Source organism: Felis catus, chromosome D3 (genome assembly GCF_018350175.1).
Source record: "Felis catus isolate Fca126 chromosome D3, F.catus_Fca126_mat1.0, whole genome shotgun sequence".
NCBI lineage: Eukaryota > Metazoa > Chordata > Mammalia > Carnivora > Felidae > Felis > Felis catus.
The window spans coordinates 83,284,620-83,305,472 of record NC_058379.1 but is presented as its reverse complement, the minus strand read 5'-3'; the positions used below and the strand labels follow the sequence as shown (position 1 = coordinate 83,305,472).

Genomic DNA, 20,853 nt, shown 5'->3' with positions numbered 1-20,853 from the left:
AAGAATCTTGAGACAATTACACTGGGTTACCCAGGTGGGCCCAAGGTGATAGCATAGGTCTGTACAAAGGAGAGAGTATCCTTGATTATCCAGGTGGATCCGGGATCACCACGTGGATCCTTTTCAGGGGAGAGTATCCTGATTTTTCCAGTGGCCCTAATGCAATCCACAGGTCTTTATATAGGGAGGAGGGCTGCAGGAGAGTCAGAGGCGTGGACGTGGTAGCGAAGGTTCCGGTTGGCTGAGGTTGTGGCTGATTTCAAAGCTGGAGGAAGAGGCTGTTTGACGGGAAGTGCAGGTAGCCTCCGGAGACGGAGAAAGCAGGAGAAGAGAGTCTTTGCCTAGAGTCTCCAGAACAGAACACAGCCCTGCAGACACCGTGGTTTTAACACAAAGGGATGCATTTGGTGTTCCGAGTTCCAGAACGGTAAGACATATACATTTGTGTTGTTTTAAGTCCTGGAATTTCTGGTACTTTGTCAGGAGGGAGAAACGAAGAGAGATTATAGAATGTATACGTTTTTCCTCTCCAACGTCTTCTTTTTTAAAATGGAAGAGTGTGACAGTGTGTGCCTTGTGAAGCCTTCCCTGCGTCACCTTCTATTCCTTCTAAGGCACTTCTCTGAACACGTGGATATTCCCAGATAATGTGTAGCCTGCATCTCTTACCAATAAGTCTGCCCTAGTTGCTCTATGTCCTCCTCTTGGTGCATTCCCATCATTTTTCAGGTGTCTCACAACCACTAGTCCCTAAGAACGGGCAAAGCTGTGCCCTCCCTTGCAGTAACAGGAAGCTATGGTACACAGCATAGGTTATGAAAGCTTGGAAACGGTGTCGGAAATGTGCCCTGTCACCAGGGGTTGCCTCTTTGCCTCTCATAATCTACACCTGTTCCCACTGTGAAAGGTAAAATAGAGTCAGGTGGGCCTTATGGCCTTCCTCACCAGGTGGACCATGAACTTTTGAGTTGGGCCGCAAATACTCCGAGGGTTCTGCCCACACACCTGCAACTTGCTATCATCATGAACTTTTGCATGGTGATGGCTTTAGCAACCAATTATGTTTAGGCAATATTAGCTATTTGTAACCAACCCTAATCAAGATTCTTGGTAAAGAGCTGATGAAAGGCTTTTCCTTTCTCCTTATTCCAATAAAACAAAAAACGCAAGCTTTCCTGTTGACGGGACACGATTTGGTGGCTACCTGGAAACGTGCTCCTGGATTTCAATTCTAAGGCCCCAAACAAAAGCTTTTTTTTTTTTTCAGTTCTTTTTCTTTTTGTAAATACTGCAACATTGAAACCCTCTTTCTTTCTGACAAGAAGTTTTAGTCCAGTCTCTTACGTTGAAGACTCCACGTATTTTTTTCTCCTTTACTCTGGATGGTAACAATCACCTAAAATAGATTCCTAGCAATGCTACCATATCTGCGATGAAGAGTTTATTTTACATTCTTATTGGGGTCAATTTATTTCCTTTTTGTTTAGACTTGAGAAATACGGGATGCTAAGTTAAACTGAATTTCGGATAGACAAGGCTGTTTGGGTAGAAAGACGTTACCTAAAATACTGGGACGTCTATTGAACTGTTTTTTAAATTTACTTAAATTTAACTTGGAATCCTGTATTCTTGTTAAATCTGGCAGCCACGTTTTTGTTACAACAAAACGTGTATAACAAAACGTGTAACAAACCTTCTGATTCCAGGTTTTGTTCTGGAAGTCGGCTTTATGTAATGAAAATCTATATTGAGCCCCTTTGTCAATTGAGAGAAAAGTCTTTTTATAAATTATTACTTACAGAAACTTAACACTTATAACAAATATCATTCTTTAGGACTACCAATATTCCTGCCGTTAACTGTGATAGAGTAAATAATAGTAACAATAGGCTTCATAACAGAAAAACTATTAGCACTTCTTATTTTAAAACACTAATTGCAAGGAATCCAAGGAACTCAAGTTGCAAGTAATTCAAATTCTTTGGAGGTTTATTTTTGAGATGATTCACACACATTATGCTAGTTTCAGGTGTACAAAATGATTTAATACTTGTAGGTATTGTGAAATGATCTCTACAATAAGCCTGGTTAACATCCATCACCCTATCAGCTACAAACGTTTTTCTTTGAGGACTCTTAGGGTCTCAATAACTTTCAAATGCACAATCGAGTATTAACTATAGTTACCATGATAGTACATCCCGGGACTGACTTCTAACTGGAAGACTGTACTTCTTTTTTCTTCTTTTATGTATGTTTAGAGAGAGAGAGAGAGAGAGAGAGAGAGAGAGAGAGAGAGAGATAAAAAGCATAAGCCAGATGAGGGGCAGAGAGAGAGGGAGACACGGAATTTGAAACAGACTCCAGGCTCTGAGCTGTCAGCCCAGAGCCTGATGCGGGGCTCGAACTCACAAACTGAGGGATCATGACCTGAGCTGAAGTCTGACGCTTAACCAACCAAGCCACCCAGGTGCCTCTGGAAGGTTGTACCTTTGGATCCCCTTCACTCATTTCCCTATGTATCCACCCACAGACACTTGGGATGCTTCCATACCTTGCTTATCGTAAACATTGCTGCAGTGAACATTGGAATGAAGATATCTTTTCACGTTAGTAGTGGTCTCCACTGGATAAATACCCAAAAGTAAAAATTGCAGGCTTGTACGGGTAGTTCTATTTGTGTTTGTTTCTTAGGCACCTGCATCCTGTTTTCCATAGTGGCTGCACCAATTTACATTTCTACCAGTAGTGCACGGGTGTTTGTTTTACTCCACATCCTCGCCAATATTTGCTCTTTCCTTTTTTTAACAGCCATTCTGACAGATGTGTGATGGCTCTTTGTGGTATTGACTTATCTTTCCCTGATGAGTGATGTTAAGCACCTTTTCACGTCCCTGCCTGTCGTCTTTAGAAAAAAGTCTACTCAGCGCTGCCCATTTTCAAGTTGATTTTGAGAGTGCATCAACACATCAGGGGTAGAGAGAAACAAAATCCCAAGGAGACTCCCCACTGGAAGGGTAGAGCCTGAGGTGGGTCGCAATCTCATGAACCTGGGATCATGCCTTGAGCTGAACTCCAGTCAGTCACTTAAAACTGAGTCACTCAGGTGCTCCTGGATATTAACCTTTTATCAGCTACATGATGTGCAACTATTTCCTCACATTTGGGAGGCTGACTTTTCATTTTGTCGATGCTTTCCTTTGCTATGCAAATGTGGTTGTTTGTTGTGGTTGTTTGATGTGGTCCCGCTTGTTTTGATTTTGTTTTGCTTTTGTTGCTCTTGCTTTTGGTGTCAAATCCAGATACAGTTTTGTTCAAGGATATTTTAAAATTAAAATATTTAAAAAAAAAGGGTTACGACTGGAACAGTTTGCTAGCTTTTACTCAGTTACATATAACCAAAATGAAATGGGTACATTATATGCTGAATTGTAAAGGACAAATGAATCTTTAATTATTATTAAATGAATCCTCAACTATTCTCTTAACCAGTCTTCAAGTCGGTCATCAAAATGACGTATCAAAATCTTTATTCTGACTGATGTTTTAAAAGTGGTACGCCGTAATTTATAAAGTTCATTCAATATCAATGATAACAAGTTAAATTGGTATCATACTTTTGGGTATGCACAAAAAGATCCAACAGCTTCAAAAATGTGAAAAACAGGACTTCAGAAAAGACTTCCAGAATGAAGCTCCCTTAAAAAAAAATGCTGAGAAACTCTAACTGTATTGAAGATCTAACATCATGAGATGTATGTCAACTCCGAATTTTCCTGATCGTGCTGCGTCTAATCGTCTTATTCCCTAGGCACACCTATTGACTTCACCAAGCACCTATGACCCTCGATGATAAATTTTTAAATGTAGTCGACTGCTTCACAAAGGAGAGAGCAAAGTTAGGTCCATACTTATTAGCTTTCACTCTGAAGGCTATGTGTCAAAGTTCAGGACTTACTATGAGCTCACCTCTAATATGTGGCCAGTTCAATCATTTTAAACCACCTTGTATTGTCCATTAATTGGGTCATTCTGCCATTTAAATAAAGCCAGACAGAATGATGATTGACTTGAACACCTTTAAACTATAAAACTTCCAACAACTGAGACACTCTTTGCTCTGATACAGATTTTTATAGGAGATGTGAATAAACCTTTGCTCCCATTTACTTGGCACCAAAGTTCAAATTTAACGGCTTCAAAAACAAACAAAAATCACTAAAAAGCCTCTGGAAGCCTAATATTGAGTATAGCTGAATGATAATTCACCTCCTCGGCATTCTTGCATATTCCAGAAATCTCTGAACCCAGGCATTGTCAACAGGTTTCAGAATTGTACCAGTTTGTGTCTCTGTTAATACTTAAAGCAGCAGGTATACGAATACAAGGTTTATATAATTTTTAAAGGAGTAGTGCAATATTCCATAGGTTTTTTTGAAAGTAAATTTGAGTCTAACGTTTCTAACTCAGTTTCTCAAGGTGTCTGTGACCCCAAATCAACACAGGTGAAAGTTTTATACAGGTTGCTGTGGAGAACCCTTAGCTAGCATTCAGCTGCTCTTAATGGCCAATTGCAATACTCAGGCCATATTTCTAGCAATAAATTGAATTTAACCATGCATTGTTTTGTTCAGCAGCTAACTTTTCTCAGGGCTTCAGTGATCCATTAATCTTCTTGTATAAGATAGTAATAGGGGAATGTGTAATCAGAGGAGATTCTCTGTATTTTAGATACAGATGCAGTGCATTTATTGCTGAATGCAGCTTTAGCAAACTCTATCCTATATTTTGCATGTTAATCAAGGTAGCAGGCAGACATTGCTGTTAACTTTTATGAACCCAGCAATGAATCTGAGTATATTTGTTACCTCCAATTGTTTCTAAATCCCTTCTTTGATTACTAGAACACTATAAACATAGGTGCCCATCGCTTTTTTATGGAATCATTCACTTTGTATTAAAGGTGTGTCTTTTTCCATTAAAAAAAATCAAATTCCAACTTTGGTAAAACATCAAAAAAAAAAAAAAAACGTTTAGACAAACACTAGGCAAATAATCCTAAAGGACCATCTTTAAAAAATGAGAACCTTCTCCCTTTTGGAACCGTTCACGTGCAAATTAAAAATGCCTTTATGGATGAAGGAATCGTCTCCCAATAAGTCAGACACCAGGTTCTGTATGTATCACATATTCTACCTTTGTCCCAAAGATCAATTGGCTGTAATAATCTAATTTTTTTAAACGTTCACTTAATTTTGAGAGAGGCAGAGGGTGGGTGTGGGGTGGGCATGGGGATGGCAGAGAGACAGGAAGACAGGGAGATAGAAGCAGGCTCCAAACTCTCAGCTGTCAGCACACGGGGCTCGAACCCACAAACCATGAGATCATGATCCCAGCCTTGAGATCAACCGACTGAGCCCCCCAGGTGCCCCTAGTTGTAATAATCTTAAAGTGTTATATGCCATATTTCAAATTTTACCTAATATGGTAAAGGGGAAGTGTGTGGAGAGAAAGGCAACAAAGGCTACTACAATAAAAATGACAATAGGCTTTTGGATTGATCTACCTGGTTTTGTATACCACATATGTGTTCTTCTGCAAGCTTGTAAGTTCAGTTCTTGGTTCTGAAATTTCCTTTTTCACGTAATGCGGATACCTGTACTACTCCAGAAGACAGATGATGAGAATAAAATAAACTTCTGCACATGAAGTAAACTAAACAAACTAGTTTCTCCTCTCTGTCCCCGCCCCCCTCCCCCCCACCTCTCCCCCCACCACCATGCTTTCATTGGGAAGTAATGCAATGCCAAGTGAAATCCGACACAAGTTGTCTATTGTGATGGGTGGCTTCAGAGTTGGGTGCTTGAGGGCATCAGTGTAAGGGATGACAGTCTTTTCCTTTAGCTTTCGTCTGTTTTTATACATGGTATGAGAGAAAGCCAGTGACTACAGCGTCAACTACTGGGGGACCTAGAAAAAGCTGAATGCATGCGAATTACTAGATCGAGTTAAGAGTGAAGAAAAATTGCATGTATGAAAATCTTCTCTAGCAACCAATTGTGCTAACAACCTATGAGATGAAGACTTTTTTAAGGTTCTGATTCTTTTGATCAAAGTACGGGATTAATTTTTTAAGAATTTTCCTTAAGATCTGTTCAGTGAAGTTTGTTTTTGACAAGGTCTTCCTCGTATTACAGAGTAGTTTTAAAAATCGGGATTAGACTATAACTCAACATTTAAAAATCATAAGTACATAAAGCCTTCTGGACTTAAATGTTTTTCTGGAGCAATTTTTAAAGCAAATATTACTTTGAGGTTCACCTTTATCGGTGTAATACATTTAACTAAATATTTGCCATTTTTCATTTTAGCAGAGGGGCTAAAATAAGTTGTGGTGTTAAAATATCAACTCCGATGAGAAATTAACTTAAAACCTCTTGATAAAGATGTTTTTCTGGATAAATAGCACTGAGAAGTTAATATTGTGTCACCTATTCATACCTCAAGAATTTCTTATAGGAATATGAAAATTGTATATTTGAATTTGTAAGCCATTCCATATTTTGTATAGAATAGATTTTGCTCTATTCTAGGGGAAAATGACTAAGAACCTACATTCTGCCCAAGCTTTTAACTGGAAAACTTCAATAAAATCTCATTAGAATAAAGATTTATAATTTTTTTCAAAGACCTAGAATACAAAATATCTTTTCTACTGGGATAAATACATTATTTGGGTGATCTGGATATCACTATTGATTACCCCTTACAAACTGAGTAATAGAAAAAAAAATGCAACTGACAAAACTTTTATTAAAAGCCAGCCTTTATATTCTGAAATGAACTTAAGTTAACATTAAAAGAAGTATCCTATATCTGTACTGAATTCTATATTATAATTACATATATATGTGTGTACATATATGTTATAGAAAACCATCCTCAATTAAATGTATTGTGTATTTGTTGAATTTGTATTATGCGGCAGGCAGTTGCTAGGTGAGGATTCAAGGGTGAGTAAGACACAAATCCACAGTGTCTATAACTTGCTTTTTCAGCGTTTACTTTTCTTGATAAAGTTGCAAGTGTGAATAAACCTGAATAAGCTATTTTGATTCCCCCCCTCCCCAAGCCATTTGGACTGAGAATAAAGAAGAAAACCATCTTCATGAGAGAACTGTTCTCAGAAAAGACTACACCATAAATGGTAAGTCAATCATTGCTCTCTACCACCCCACTGGATGGAGGTAAGAGAATTACTTATTTATTAATGCAATTAATATTTGAAAGTCTTCTAAACAGAGCAGAATGATTGCATTCTGAGAATGCATTTCTATCTCCGATAACATGATGAAATTCTTTAAGCATGAAATGGATTTGACAGCAGAGAGCCTTATTTCCTTTTTAAACAAGCAATGAAATCTGTTCTATTTATTTGTAGTAAAACTCCTTAGAATGCTGTAATCATTATCCAAATACAGACTGCAAATTCAAATGAAAATGAAAGCGTTCTTAGCTTCCTTTTGTTTTAACATAAACGCTGTAGAAACCAGCCCAATTTACCTCCTCCTCTTCGGACACAAAAATCCCTGTTTTATGGGGGCAGTGATCTCTGAGGTTGATTATGTGGAGTTAGGCCAACCCCCAATCTGGGGATAGAGTCTTGCACAAGGTGGCTCATATCTCATCCACCGGCAAAAAAAAAAAAAAAAAGTGGGGATTTCCAGAAGCCACCCTCCCTTCTGATTAACAGACTATGAATTCAGGGGTTCCTACTAGCCCTTCAGGTTGGATAATTTACTATACCAATGTATAGAGCTCAGGAAAGCTATATTTAATATTCTAGCTTTATGGTAGCAAAAAGGCTACGTACTGGAACCATTCAAAAGGAGAGATTGGTAATGTAAGGTCTGAGCACGTCCCAAATGTGGTCCATGCATTTCTCTCTTCCATGGATTTCGGTGAGATCACCTTTGTAGAATGTTGATCACACTGATGTGTGAAAATATGCACAAAGTATTGTCAACCAGAGAAGCTCTCCATAGTTTCAGGTGTCCAGAGCTTTAACTGCGGTTTCATTACACAGTCATAATTAATTGAATTGTTGATCATGAGGTTGAACTCCATCTCTCCTTCTCCAGAGATTGTACCTACATCCTGTAACTCAAAGTCCCAATGCTCTAATCACATGGGTGGTGCTTCTGGCATGGCCAGCTACCATACTGAGGGATCAACATCTTTGTGCAAACTATCTAAGGGCCCATTTCGAGTCACCTCACTGGCAGAGACCCCTGGGGTCCACCATCAATAGCAAAGACCCCACTGTCACTGAGGAAATGCCAAAGATGGAGAGGCTGCCTCCCAGAATAGGAGATAAAGGGTAGCTAAATTATCATGGAATAGTATCGCGTTTAGTAATCCCATCTACAAACCCAAACAGCCTCCCATTCTCGGAGAAATCTTCCTCTTGTTTCTGGAGCTGTTCTCAGCATCTCCCACCCTCCCTATCTCCCCCATTCCTCTTGACTCTTTAACACCCATATCCCTGACTGCAGAATACTTCTCAAACGCACTTAACATCAGCTGCTTTCGTTCTTATTACCTATTTTCTGGCCAAATATGCATAGCCTTATAATTTGCTTTCCATCACTCAGATTTCTTCCAACAGGCAAGGATTTTGCTACCAGAAGGAAATTGCTTATTTCCTAAAAAATCCTTAGTATCTCCCTATTGACACATGAAATGGCAGACTTCTGGTTTGTTTGTTTTTTTACTTTGAAAGTTCTTTGATAGGTCCATAAACAGAACACTTTAAATATGCTTATTCTACAATTTAAGCCTCTAGATGTTAATACAAGGTAGATATTTGTCCTGCCTTAAAGTTAATTTGGTATCTCATATATATATATATATATATATATATATATATATACACACACATATATACACATATATACATATACACACATATATATATGTATATATATAGTATATTATATATAGTATAATGTATAGTACATATACTATATATGTATAGTACATATAGTGTATATATATAGTATGTATATATATACATATTATAGTATACTATAGTATACTATACATACTATACTATAGTATACTACACATACTATAGTATATATATAGTATAGTATATGTATAGTACATATGTATGTATATATATATATATATATAGTATATTCAGTGTCTAGGCATCATTTTTGTTGTCATCACCTCGACTTCTAATACTTCATGGAAGTATTACATACATACATCTAATACTTACATATGTGTCTAGAATAATATCTGGCATATTGTAGTTCTTATTTAGTATGTATGTCTTCAGTGAACAAATATCAAAGCCTCAAGGACCAAATCTATCTTAATTTCATTAATTGAGGGCGTTTGCTAAGAGTCACCACAATATAGGGGCTATGCTCATAGGAAGAAGATTCGGATACTAAGCTGCCAAAATAATGCAGGTGCAATCTATCTACAGCTGTTACTATAATCATGAATATATACCTGTTTCCATGCACAGGGGTCAAAGTATAAATAGCTTCACTTAATTCAACTTTTTCTTGAACTTTGGCATATTTTCCCCTTCATCATCGGGCAGCCCAAAGTTTTAGCACTTGCTGTCTCTAGCTGCAAGCTGAATGGTGCCCATTCCTCCTTCTGGTATGTTTCTGTAACCCGTGCGTTAAGTGATACGGTTAAGCCATACCAACAAATCGAAATGTAATTGCTGAAAGGAAGTAAATACAGAAAATTTCAACCATGTAAAAAAAAAGTTGTACCTTGTTTCTGAAACTGTTCATGAGGGTTTGCTGGCTTTTATGTTCTCTTCTGTGTATTTTTGCATTTATTCAACATCTAAACTGGTCAAGGTCTTTTAACCAATGAGTCTTGGGACATTATGCTTTAATAAGGTCTCAAAACTTATGATCACCTTTTAATAGTGGGTATTGTACAAGTAGGCATGTCAGTGAATCATCTAGATTCTCCCCATTCTTTGAGTAAAATAGCATTGGATTTTCCTTGGATTGTCATGATCGAGCACCATAGCGACCCTGAATTCTTTGTTGTTGAACCATTGAAAAGAGAAACTAAAACTTGGCATGTAGACTCTGAAAGAAAGGCACCTCTCACATGAAATGGTGGGGTTTTTGAAACAGTAACACCCCCACCCAGTATTGGGTCAGAATTTTAAAAAAGCCAAAAAAAGTCTGGTGCTTAAAAAAGAGGCTGGTGCTTTACTAACCAATGTATTTGAAAAGAGATCCTAAGATATAGCTGGCATCTGTAGGTCCTTGTGTGAGTAGCTCTTGATAAATCCAAACTAGAAATCTGTCTCCATGAATTATTAGGGCACTTCATTATTGTATGCCAAAGTGTTTGATACTATAGTACTTAGTGACATAAATCAAAGAATGATTAATAAAACCACTTTTTAGAACATAACTAGTCCTAGCTTCTTGAGCTAGAAATCTCAACCCATTACCTATAATGAAACCATATGGATGATTTCATCTCAATCTGGGTTCGGTTCTTTCTCCATCCCACATGTTTCTTAGATGGTTGGCAACTTAGCAAATCCCTGTAACTCTTATAGAATCAAAGACATCTATAAGTCTCCTCAGGACACTTGGTTACCTAAATCTAATCTGAATCTATGGGACTGTAGACTATACATTTGCTATCGGTATGGCAATGAGTTTTCCCTCACACAGAATCCATTTGGATGGTATGTTACTGCATTTCCAGTCAAGGCAAGAAAAGAGTTGTCACTCCAGGAAGAAAGTACTTCTCTGATTGCCAAGAAAACATCACTAGAGTGTTGGAAATAACACTGAGTCCTTAATCTCTTGTGTAATTCTCAGAGTCTCTTACCTGATAAATCCCCAAATTTTCATGTAGGAGACCCGATGAAGCTGCAAATCACATTTCAGCTGCCTTTGGGAACAAACAGGGACAGGGATTTGCCTCAAGTATTCTTGGTCTGCATCAAAAGTATCCTTGCTCAGTTAATGTTACAAAGATTTTAGAATAGATCTATGAGTGTTCTATGGTTTTGACTGTTAATGCTAAGAACTTAAGAATTTTGGTTCGTTCTTTAGGACTTCTATGATTATTCAACTACCTCATTCTGTAGTAACGTAATTCTTTGTGGCTTTCAACGCTGTGCCTTCAGTGGGGAATTGGTAACAGGTGGTCTCAAGAAATGATGTGGTTAACTATCAAGCTGTTGTACACGTGGGTACGGCATTCCAATATTTGATTATTAACTGGTTCGTGTTTCTCTAGTCCCAGTTCCATCAAGGATCCACTTCTCTGAACTAATCATCTTCTGAGCTAGTCAGGTGGTCCAAAGTAAACTCATCTAGAGAACAAATGTATTGAGACTGGGCGCCTCACAGGATTTGCAGGAAGATTAGGGAATTGGGCTAAGGAGGAAATAGGAACAGGGAATGCTAGGTGCCAGAAAATAGTCTAAACCATCTTACAAAAAGTGGGTTCTTCTCTTGCCTCTGTTGATACGCATTTGATGTCCTCAAAAGTGCCAAGACAGTATCCCTTTAATGAAGCAGAATGAATTCCCAATTAACTTTCTGGTTTGACGTATTTCTAATTCTTCTCCTGTTCTACTTCCGGTATTAATAGCCTTAATTCAAGAGCAAAAGAGAAAAACAAAGTACCTTTTACAATGGGGTGGGGGAGAGTAGTTGCGAAGATAAAACCCAAAGGCTTAACTTTACTAAGTGACAAAATATGACAAAGTAAGGGGACGTATCTTCATTTGAAGTAGAAAACAACTATTTGAATGTGAATTGTTAAAATCTCTGTAGATCACATCTTCCATTGTATATTTAGGGAGCACCTAACAGGCTAGCTGATTTGATGTTTAAATACTTAAACCCCTTATATAACTGCCTAGAGTAAAGTTCTAATACTACTTAATAATACAGCCTGCTTTACAATATTTCACTAGAATCACCTAAAACTCCAGAGAAATCATGTTCTTTATGGGTTCCATAAATGGTGTCATTTTTAAGAGCACAATTTCAAAAGGCACATATGAGAATATAGTGATATGACAAAATCTGTCTGGGATATTCAAACAGACACCTAAATCTCCAAGGGGCTGGGTAGAGGTCAACGTTTATACAATATTTATAATAAAAAGCCCAAGAAACATCTTGCCACTATTACATTTCATGTACATCACTACATTATCCACCATGAAGCTGACACTTTTACTAGCTGAGATATTACTGCTTCAAAATCCAGCTCAAAATCAAAAGCTTTTTTTTTCCTGCTTAGAACAGAACACCCTGCAAATGCCATCAGCATATTTCAAGTTGTGTGCTGCTTTGTTCTGTTAGAAATCCTTCAATATTCAGGTGCCATAAGCTAATGCTGTGAAATCAACGATAATTAGCTAGCTGTTGCTAAATTACACACAACACAGACAAATTATCTTATCATAAAGGGGAGAACGTTCGGTTAGCATTTTAATGACGTAGGGTCTAAAGGGTGGGTGTGTGGTGAGTCAGGTGGCGGAGTGAAAAAAGGCACGTGTTGAAGTTGGAGACGGGAATTTAATTTCAAGTGTTCATCTCCCCCTTGTGATCTAGGCCGCATGTGTTCATTACTCTCGCAACTGGAAAGCGCAGATTAACCCTATTCAACTCTGGACTATCATGCAAATGTAATTTGTTAACGGAGCTGTGCTAAGACTAGAACGGAAGTTCTGAGTTCAAATTCCATGTTACGGATATAAGAAGTAATGTACATCTCCTAGGATACCACACGGCACAGAAGAGGTACCAGCTAAATGTTTGTCATTTGCAGACAGTGACAAAGTCCCCATCTCACAGAAATTTGGCTTTATTCCTGTTGAAGAGAATCCTGCGTCACTCACGAATGTACCGTAAAGATCAAAAAAATTCAAATCTCAAATTCTAACTTACAAGGACTCCTGAAATGTGAGACCTTATTGAAACGAAAGGCAAGAAATTATGGGGAAATGGCAGTGTAGGTAGGCAGGTCCAACAGCCTATTTTTTTTTATTATTTAAAAAAATCATTTGAGTTTATTTTGTGAGCGAGCAAGTGAGCACAAGCAGGAGAAGGGCAGAGAGGAGAGACAGAATCCCAGTCAGGCTCTGTACCATTAGCACGGAGCTCAATGTGGGCCTCGAACTCCTAAACCACGAGATCATAACCTGAGAAAGATCAAGCCTGATGCTTAACCTACTGAGCCACCCAGGTGCCCCTCTGCAGCCTATATTTCCATGTAGGCATCAAATAAATCAAGCAAAATCATCAGAATCTTTGTCAGCTTCTGGAAAACAAAGTCTCCAGACACCAAGCGACTATTCCTTGGTGATGGGGCACGCGTGCTTACTGAGCAGGTTTCTTGGGGTTAAATACTATGAACTGGAGAGAGGTAGTGATTATGTGATATTGTGAGTATACTACAGGCCACTGAATTGTATATTTTTAAAATGTTATGAGAAATGTCATGTTCTACATATTCATAATCATTGGCTAGAATAGGAAAGAAACCTAAATATGCGAACCCTTTAAATTCTGGCAAACTCAAAGTCCAAATGGCCTTTCTGGTAAACTTTATCAAATATTTGAAGAAATTCCAAAGTTAGTTTATCCAGAAGAGTAGGGGAACAACCGAACTTGTGTTGATATGTTCAGCCTGACCTTGATGTCCGTACTTGATATTGAGGGTTATCTGGAAAGGCTCCCTTTGGTATGTGGATAATTTTGAATCAAAAGCAATAGTAAACTAGCAGAAGCAGGGAAAGCTCTTTACTTCCCCCTCACCGCTTAAAAATAGAAGATTCTCCTTTTGTTAAAGAAAAATTGCAAAGGAACTTTCCACTTGTAAAGTCCTGGCGGAGAGCTATTGGGACAACTCCTCAGGAACATCTAAAAATCCTTAAAATATTATCGAAGGAAATGTAACAATACATACTAAGAATAAGGTCTTGACCAGGTAGGCTTATCCCAAGAATAGCTTAACATTCAAAAATGACTGGAGAGAGATCACCACGCTCACAGAGTACAGGGGGAAAACCATGAAACTTCAATAATTGCAGAGAAAAGCACACGAGAGTTTCGAGCACAAAACTAGCGTCCTGAAAAGATACACTGAGTCTGTGATGTAGGCAGCTTTGATGTTTGCTTTCAGCTTATAACTGTGAATGTGTTCCGGCAGGGGGAGGGTACAGCAGCATAAAGGCAGGAAAATGCTGGTAGGTAACCATTGGAATGAACCACTGGAATGAGACCTCCTAAGCAGAAGGAAAGCTACTAAGATATGAATCCCAGGTACATATCTCTCTTTTCACACCTGTCAGAAACAGACTGGTACCTTACATGAAACAGACCAAATGAGAGACCCTATAAAAGATAGAGACCTAATGCAAAGATCAGATGAAGTAAACACTAAACTTAAATGAAAGGAAGTTAAGCGTTCCAATTACCTATCGTCTGTGCAGTATAGGCTTTGTCAAAAATACTTAAAATTGGTTTTGATTTTGAGAATTCATTGTGTGGGGTTAATTTGAAAATACGTTAATCGTGTTTCAAAGCAGCAATCAAGTAAACTATAAAATGATAATCTAGCAAATGTCATTTGTTACAATATTCATGAATTCAGTGAATAAGAACTCCAAGTCCACAGATTGAAGAAAAGTTAACACTGATTACTATATCAATTCTAAAAAATAACATCCAGCTTCTACACGGACTTGACTTCAAAACCATTTCAGTAACCTCACAGGTCAATTGTTGACAATCTCAGATATTGTTTGTCCATCATTCTTGCTTGTGTATATATAACCTATGCATGGTACATATAATCTGTCCTGCATATACATTCACTTATTCTGGCCTCTGTTGTCATTCTTACCTTGGATCAAATACACAATATTTTCTGTCACTTGATGTGACTCAGATATAATAGTTTTCAAATTCTCATGAAAAGAAAAGCAGTTTACTACATAAAAATTATCTGAGGTCAAATGTACTTTAAAAAAAGTGAAAAATCTATTGCTCTCTATAGCAGTCTCAGCCATAAATCTGTTCTGGCAAACATCAGTGGTTCATAGTAATAGATTTCAGTTAGCAAGTGCTACAACCCTTATATGCAAATTGATTGCCTTTCTAATTGTCAAATTTCTTTATCTCAAGCACTTTCTCAGTAGAAGCCAAGCTGGGCTTAACCTCAAAATCCACACCAACTTCAAGTACTTATCTTCTGGTATTAACTCCATGTAAACCCACCTCTTGAGCTCCAGATTATTAGGGGACAAACTCTCTTCCCACATTGTCACTCTAAAGGAATTTGTCTATTTTTAGACTTTGTTTTCCATTTGGTGAGATTATGCATTTCTGCCTACAAAAGCAATGAGAATAATCCCGAAATGCAAAGTTGAGATAACTTTAGTAAGTTGTGAAAGATATTGCGGGTCTAAAGGCATTGGTTATTTTCTTAATCTTAAAACCAGCAAATCTTTAATGTGCTCGGGCAGAGAGCAGCATATGAATTCTTTGCAACCGTTGTCAACTGATCATCAAAAGAGGGGTGAGAAGAAGCTTCCTATTTTAATAATCAAAACCTAAATCTGGCTGTTTCCAACTGATAAAGCATGTAGCGTTGCATCTCAGAGTAATATAAACATGGCAATAAATATTATCATCCAAAGGCATATGGCATCGACAAACCAGAAAAAAAGTCTCCAGTGTAGCTAAATGGAGATACTAAAAAATGCTAACCTCCTAGCCACAAGAATTCCTTCTATATTCACTGAGAGGTCTAGTGGCTGACATCCTAAATCGTGGAAGAGTGTATTTTGTATAGTGTTGGCTGCTCCAAAATAAATATGCACAGCTTTCATTCATTAAACTTCCAAAGTGTATTTTACCCCTTGGAAAATTCCTTTATGCTTCTATTACCTGTCGAAACAGTAGAAACCTAGCTGGTACAATAAGCACTGACTGAACATCATTGTTCTGACAGACACTGATAGGGTTCACATGCTTGTATTATATTTCGTATTCACAACCACCTCGTTAACCCCATCTGACAGGTAAGAAAAAAAGTCAGGAAGCTTTAGTGTTCTACTTTAGGTCTAATACCTGGAAGCTACCTATAGCCTCCTTTGCTGAGCGTGTTAGTCAAAGCACTGCACTATCATAAGGGCCATGGAAAGCATTGCATAAGTATTTCCAGAAGCTCATCAGAAAGTCTATAATGTGTCCATATGCTTGAGTATGTTAAGTATGCCTCAGTATCAATACACTGGGAGAGCGGCATATGGTTCTCTGATGGAATGTAATGGAAAATGACAGGCTGTTTGAAGATGCTCTATCACCAATTTCATGAATAATGCATTAGAGTAACAGGTATAATCAGTGTCATTTAAGCCTGCGGCCTCCAGAGACACAACAGCAGCATGAGGAAGAACCGATTATCTGTTTTGATGTTTTAAATGGGAATTTTATTTCAAATGTTATTCTTCACTCTTTTCTTTTGAAGCAAGGTTATGTTTTCTATGCAGAAGTTACAAAAAATACAGTATTTTAGTAACTGAAGATCAACGTGGTTTGTACTCCTTGATTTAAATCTAGGAAACTTCAAAAATTGCTTAATGGTAGACCTATTTTAAATATTTGGGATTTAACTTTTTATTACTCATTTACTGGACAAATGCTTCACAATGAGTTATTGATGCGATTGTTAGAACCCTGAAGGTGTTAATACTTCATAGCAGGCATTAATCTGTTATGATAAACCTCGTGTGTAAAATACAATATAACTCTAATTTTGTAATTGAATCTATTTTCCCGTTGATTGGTTGCAGAAAACACCTTTCAGAAATCTGATGAAATTAGTATGATTAGATATTTTAACAGAAGAGTAAATAACTGTTTTGGATCTAAATTTGTTTAACCTGAATCATGGATTGTTTTTCTAAGAATGAGAAAAATATTAGCCTCACCTCAAACTAGGCACTACCTACAGCACCCCTGAGAGTGCACGTTGCTTTTAGCTTCCATTGACTAGTCAGAAGAACGAAAGGGATGATGGTTTTAAATGCGTATGCATGCAATTTATAAAATTAATCCACTGGGATAAGAACCGCTGTGTTCTCATTTCTAGATTCTCCTACAATGCATAACACAAGATTTTGCATGTAATACGCCATGGAAATATTATTCCATTAGATCACATTGAATGTAAGTGTGTGTGTGTGTGTGTGTGTGTGTGTGTGTGTGTGTGTGTGTGTGTGTTTAATTGGGGGGAATCCTACTTTCTGTACATACTGAAAGTTAGGTCATTAGGATGGGGACTCTTGGTGTTAGCGTGTGGCCTAAAAGGCAGTATATTACTATGTTCATTGTTCCAAATGGCATATTTTCACAAGTAATTAGATCATAAAGAATAGATCACAGTAGAGTAACCATTTAAATCAATTCCACAAAGGGACACTTTTCACCAAACAACTTGATATCTATCAATGATCTTGTAATAGGTAACAGACATCACTGGATGCATGGTTTTATATAGATCTTCTGGTCTATCCCTCCCACCCAAATCTGAGTCCCTTGTAATTTTTTTTTTAATGTTCGGTTTTGAGAGAGAGAGACAGAGACAGAGTGTGAGTGGGGGAGGGTTAGAGAGAGCGGGAGACACAGAATCCAAAACAGGCTCCAGGCTCTAATCTGTCAGCACAGAGCCCAACGTGGGGCTCAAACTCACAAATGGTGAGATCATGACCTGAGTCGAAGTCGGACACTTAACCAACTGAGCCTCCTAGGCACTCCACGAATCCCTCTTAAATACTCCTAAAAAGAGACCAGCCATTTGAACCTTGTTAGCAACAGTCGCTTTAGCTATCAGTGGCAATTTGTTACAACAAAATTTGGAAGCCAGTATACCTTTCACTGTCCTACATCTACCTAAAACCACCTTTCTTTACATAATACTATTCATCAGATCTGATGTTCATTAAATAAATTTTATTTTACTACCTAATAAAGTCCAGTGCTAGAAATAAGAGCAACAAAGTCAAAATAGAAATCCTGTTTTTCCTCATCTAGCTCATAATCTATGAAGTTCAACTTCCAAAGCATAGTTGAGAGGCAATATCGCCTAGTGATTTCTGCTTGTCTACATTTCTATTGTCCTTTTGAGGCTGAGGCTACTGGGAATAGCTTGAGGTAAAGAATGAGTTCTGTTAGGCTTGGTGGTACTCTTCTGGCTGGAGTTGGAACATATTCAGGAAATATTTATTTAGTGTCTATTGAGTAAATTAAGTCATCATTTATTAAGCATGGTTCTAGACATCACAGATAAAAATAGCAAAATACAAACTCTATCGTCATGGAACTGTTTATCAACTTAAGTAATGTATTAATATTGGATGAGTTATTGTCTAGGAGGTTCTCAAAAGTAAAACTCATTCCTTTTACATAAGATAAATGAGATAAAGACATTATGCCCCGTGTTTTCAAGTGTTGATTACATGGCAAAAAAAAGATGGGTAAATTTGTTGTGGCAGTGATTCATTCATTTGAATAAATTGTGATAGGCAATGAGTTTGATTTTTCTCTCTACTGAAAAGGAACTTAGTATTTTTAAAGTGTCCTAATACTTTGGTTAAAGTATGTGTTACAATGAGGTCTTCAAATTCTCTGTTTCATGAAACTTATCCATAGAATATCACAAGTATTTCAAACTGTGGAGAACTCTCCAGAAACTATTTATACACGTATATAAATATAGTATATAATAATTTTTAATGTTTATTTTTGAAGAGAAATGTGCTGAGAGGGGTGGGGGGGGAGACTGAGAACCCAAAGCAGGCTCTGTTGGCACAGAGCCTGACACGGGGCTCGAACTCTTAAACTGTGAGATCATTACCTGTGCCGAAATCAAGAGTCGGATGCTTAACTGACTGAGCCACCCAGTTGCCCCTCTAGAAACTATTTTAAAAATGTGTTCATAATGTTGTACTTTTCAGCATCAGTCTTACAATTTGACACACAAAATATTTTTTCTTTATGTTGGAAGTAAAGTAATATTTTTTTCTCAGAGTGTCCCAAAGTGGTGATTGGTTGATAATTATAAACTTAGATTGAAACTAAGACATCAGTTGCAACTCTGCCAGTAACTGGTGGGCTTGGCCTTTACAAGCTCAATTTTATGATTAAAGGTGTCAATTATGTTTAAAATAAGAATGTTGGATTAAATAATATCTAAGCAATACAATTAGAGAATATTTTCATAATTTAAGCTTCTAAAATTTAATTTATATTCTTATTCATTTTCAGCCTGGTATCTACTATTTTCTCCCATATGTTGTACTAAATTTCCCTCATAACTATGTCAAAGAAGACTAGAGTTGGCGTTAATCTTGACACTGTGTGTTTGTGAATACATTCCGGGGGGGGGGGGGCGGGGGGGTGAGATCAGTGATCTTGGAAACAGCATAGCACCCAAACTACCTTGCATTTACCTGTGCCATGGACCCCACTGATCATTTACCTCAAAGATTAATACTGCAGTGAATCCCATCGATAGGTATTCTGATGCAAACATTTGACTAGATACACATTGGATAATGCAGTAGCCCAGGCAGATACAAAGACTCTCTTGGTAATAAATCAGAGAGGCCAAAGATCCAGGCGAAGATCAAGGAGAAAGAGCGCTTCTATTCTGTGGAGTATCTTCTGAGATTATGAGAATAATTGCAGCCACCTAATGTGGGATTAACAATTAACTAGATTGACACCTACCACTTTATTTTAGTGACTCCCAGAATCAAGTCAAAAGAGATGCTGGAATCACTGCTGACTGAGATGTCCTGAGATTTATGAATGCACCAACTGCTGTCGCTGTTTAATATTTGTGTAAGAACGTTGCTAGAGACAAAACAACTGTTTCACTTGTGAAGAGGTGATTTTTGTTCTATCTATCCTTAGTATTAAAGAAAGAATCCTTGTGTTCAAGCTTAGAGCTAGGAAGGAATGCCAAAAAAGAAGATAAGACTGTGACAATCAAATGATTAAAAATGTATTGCAAAATCACAAGGTTAAAGATATTAAGGCTAAGAACATAACCTCCATATGACTATGCTAAATATACCCCCCAATTCCAGTAACTAAGCCCATAATGGAGATTGATTTCCACTATCAAGGGATAAACTTCTGCATGTCCATTCGTGGTACCAAATTTGAAATGAATGCTGACCTATTTGGCATTTTGAATTCTCCAGATTAAGCCTATTGCAATGTTAGTCTGGAGAAGCTACATTTTAACACCTCATCCTAGTGGGTAGCTGGTCTCAAAATATCCAAAATTTAGAAACTACTGGAATTCTTCCAGGTCCTAAATTTGTAGCCATTTTCTTTATTCGTTGGGTAGCTTAAAAAATATTTGAGCGGTTATTAATACATTGGTGAACAATCAGAATACATTAAAGTGTCTGCAGAAAAAGTGATCACCAATAATCTGCGTAATAGTGTATGTAAACAAGCAAAAAGAGGATGTATGAAAGAATAAAGCTCTATTAAAACTGGCTCCATGAATTTTGATTGTAAATCTTATTTTGTTTCACTAAATAAGTATCTGTTAACAGTGAAAACTTAAAGTATCTGCCTGAGCAAAGCTGGGTTGTATTTAACATCCTACTACAACTAAGTTTACTGTAGGGAAAGAAAGGTAAGATTTGTAGAAATTTTGATTTAGTATTCTCAGATTTATATATTTTCCTCTTGACATAACCCTTCTCTGGAAATTCTGAAGCTGACTCAAAGAAAACCC

General features: G+C 37.4%; 1 long non-coding RNA gene across 1 annotated transcript; it reads left to right on the top strand.

Moving 5' to 3' along the window:
• The first annotated feature begins 220 nt into the window (after positions 1 to 220).
• On the top strand, positions 221 to 14,964 carry LOC123381096. Its single transcript, XR_006587614.1, has 3 exons — positions 221 to 427; positions 7,133 to 7,207; positions 12,639 to 14,964. It is a non-coding gene; the product is annotated as an uncharacterized LOC123381096 (long non-coding RNA).
• Positions 14,965 to 20,853: the final 5,889 nt, after the last annotated feature.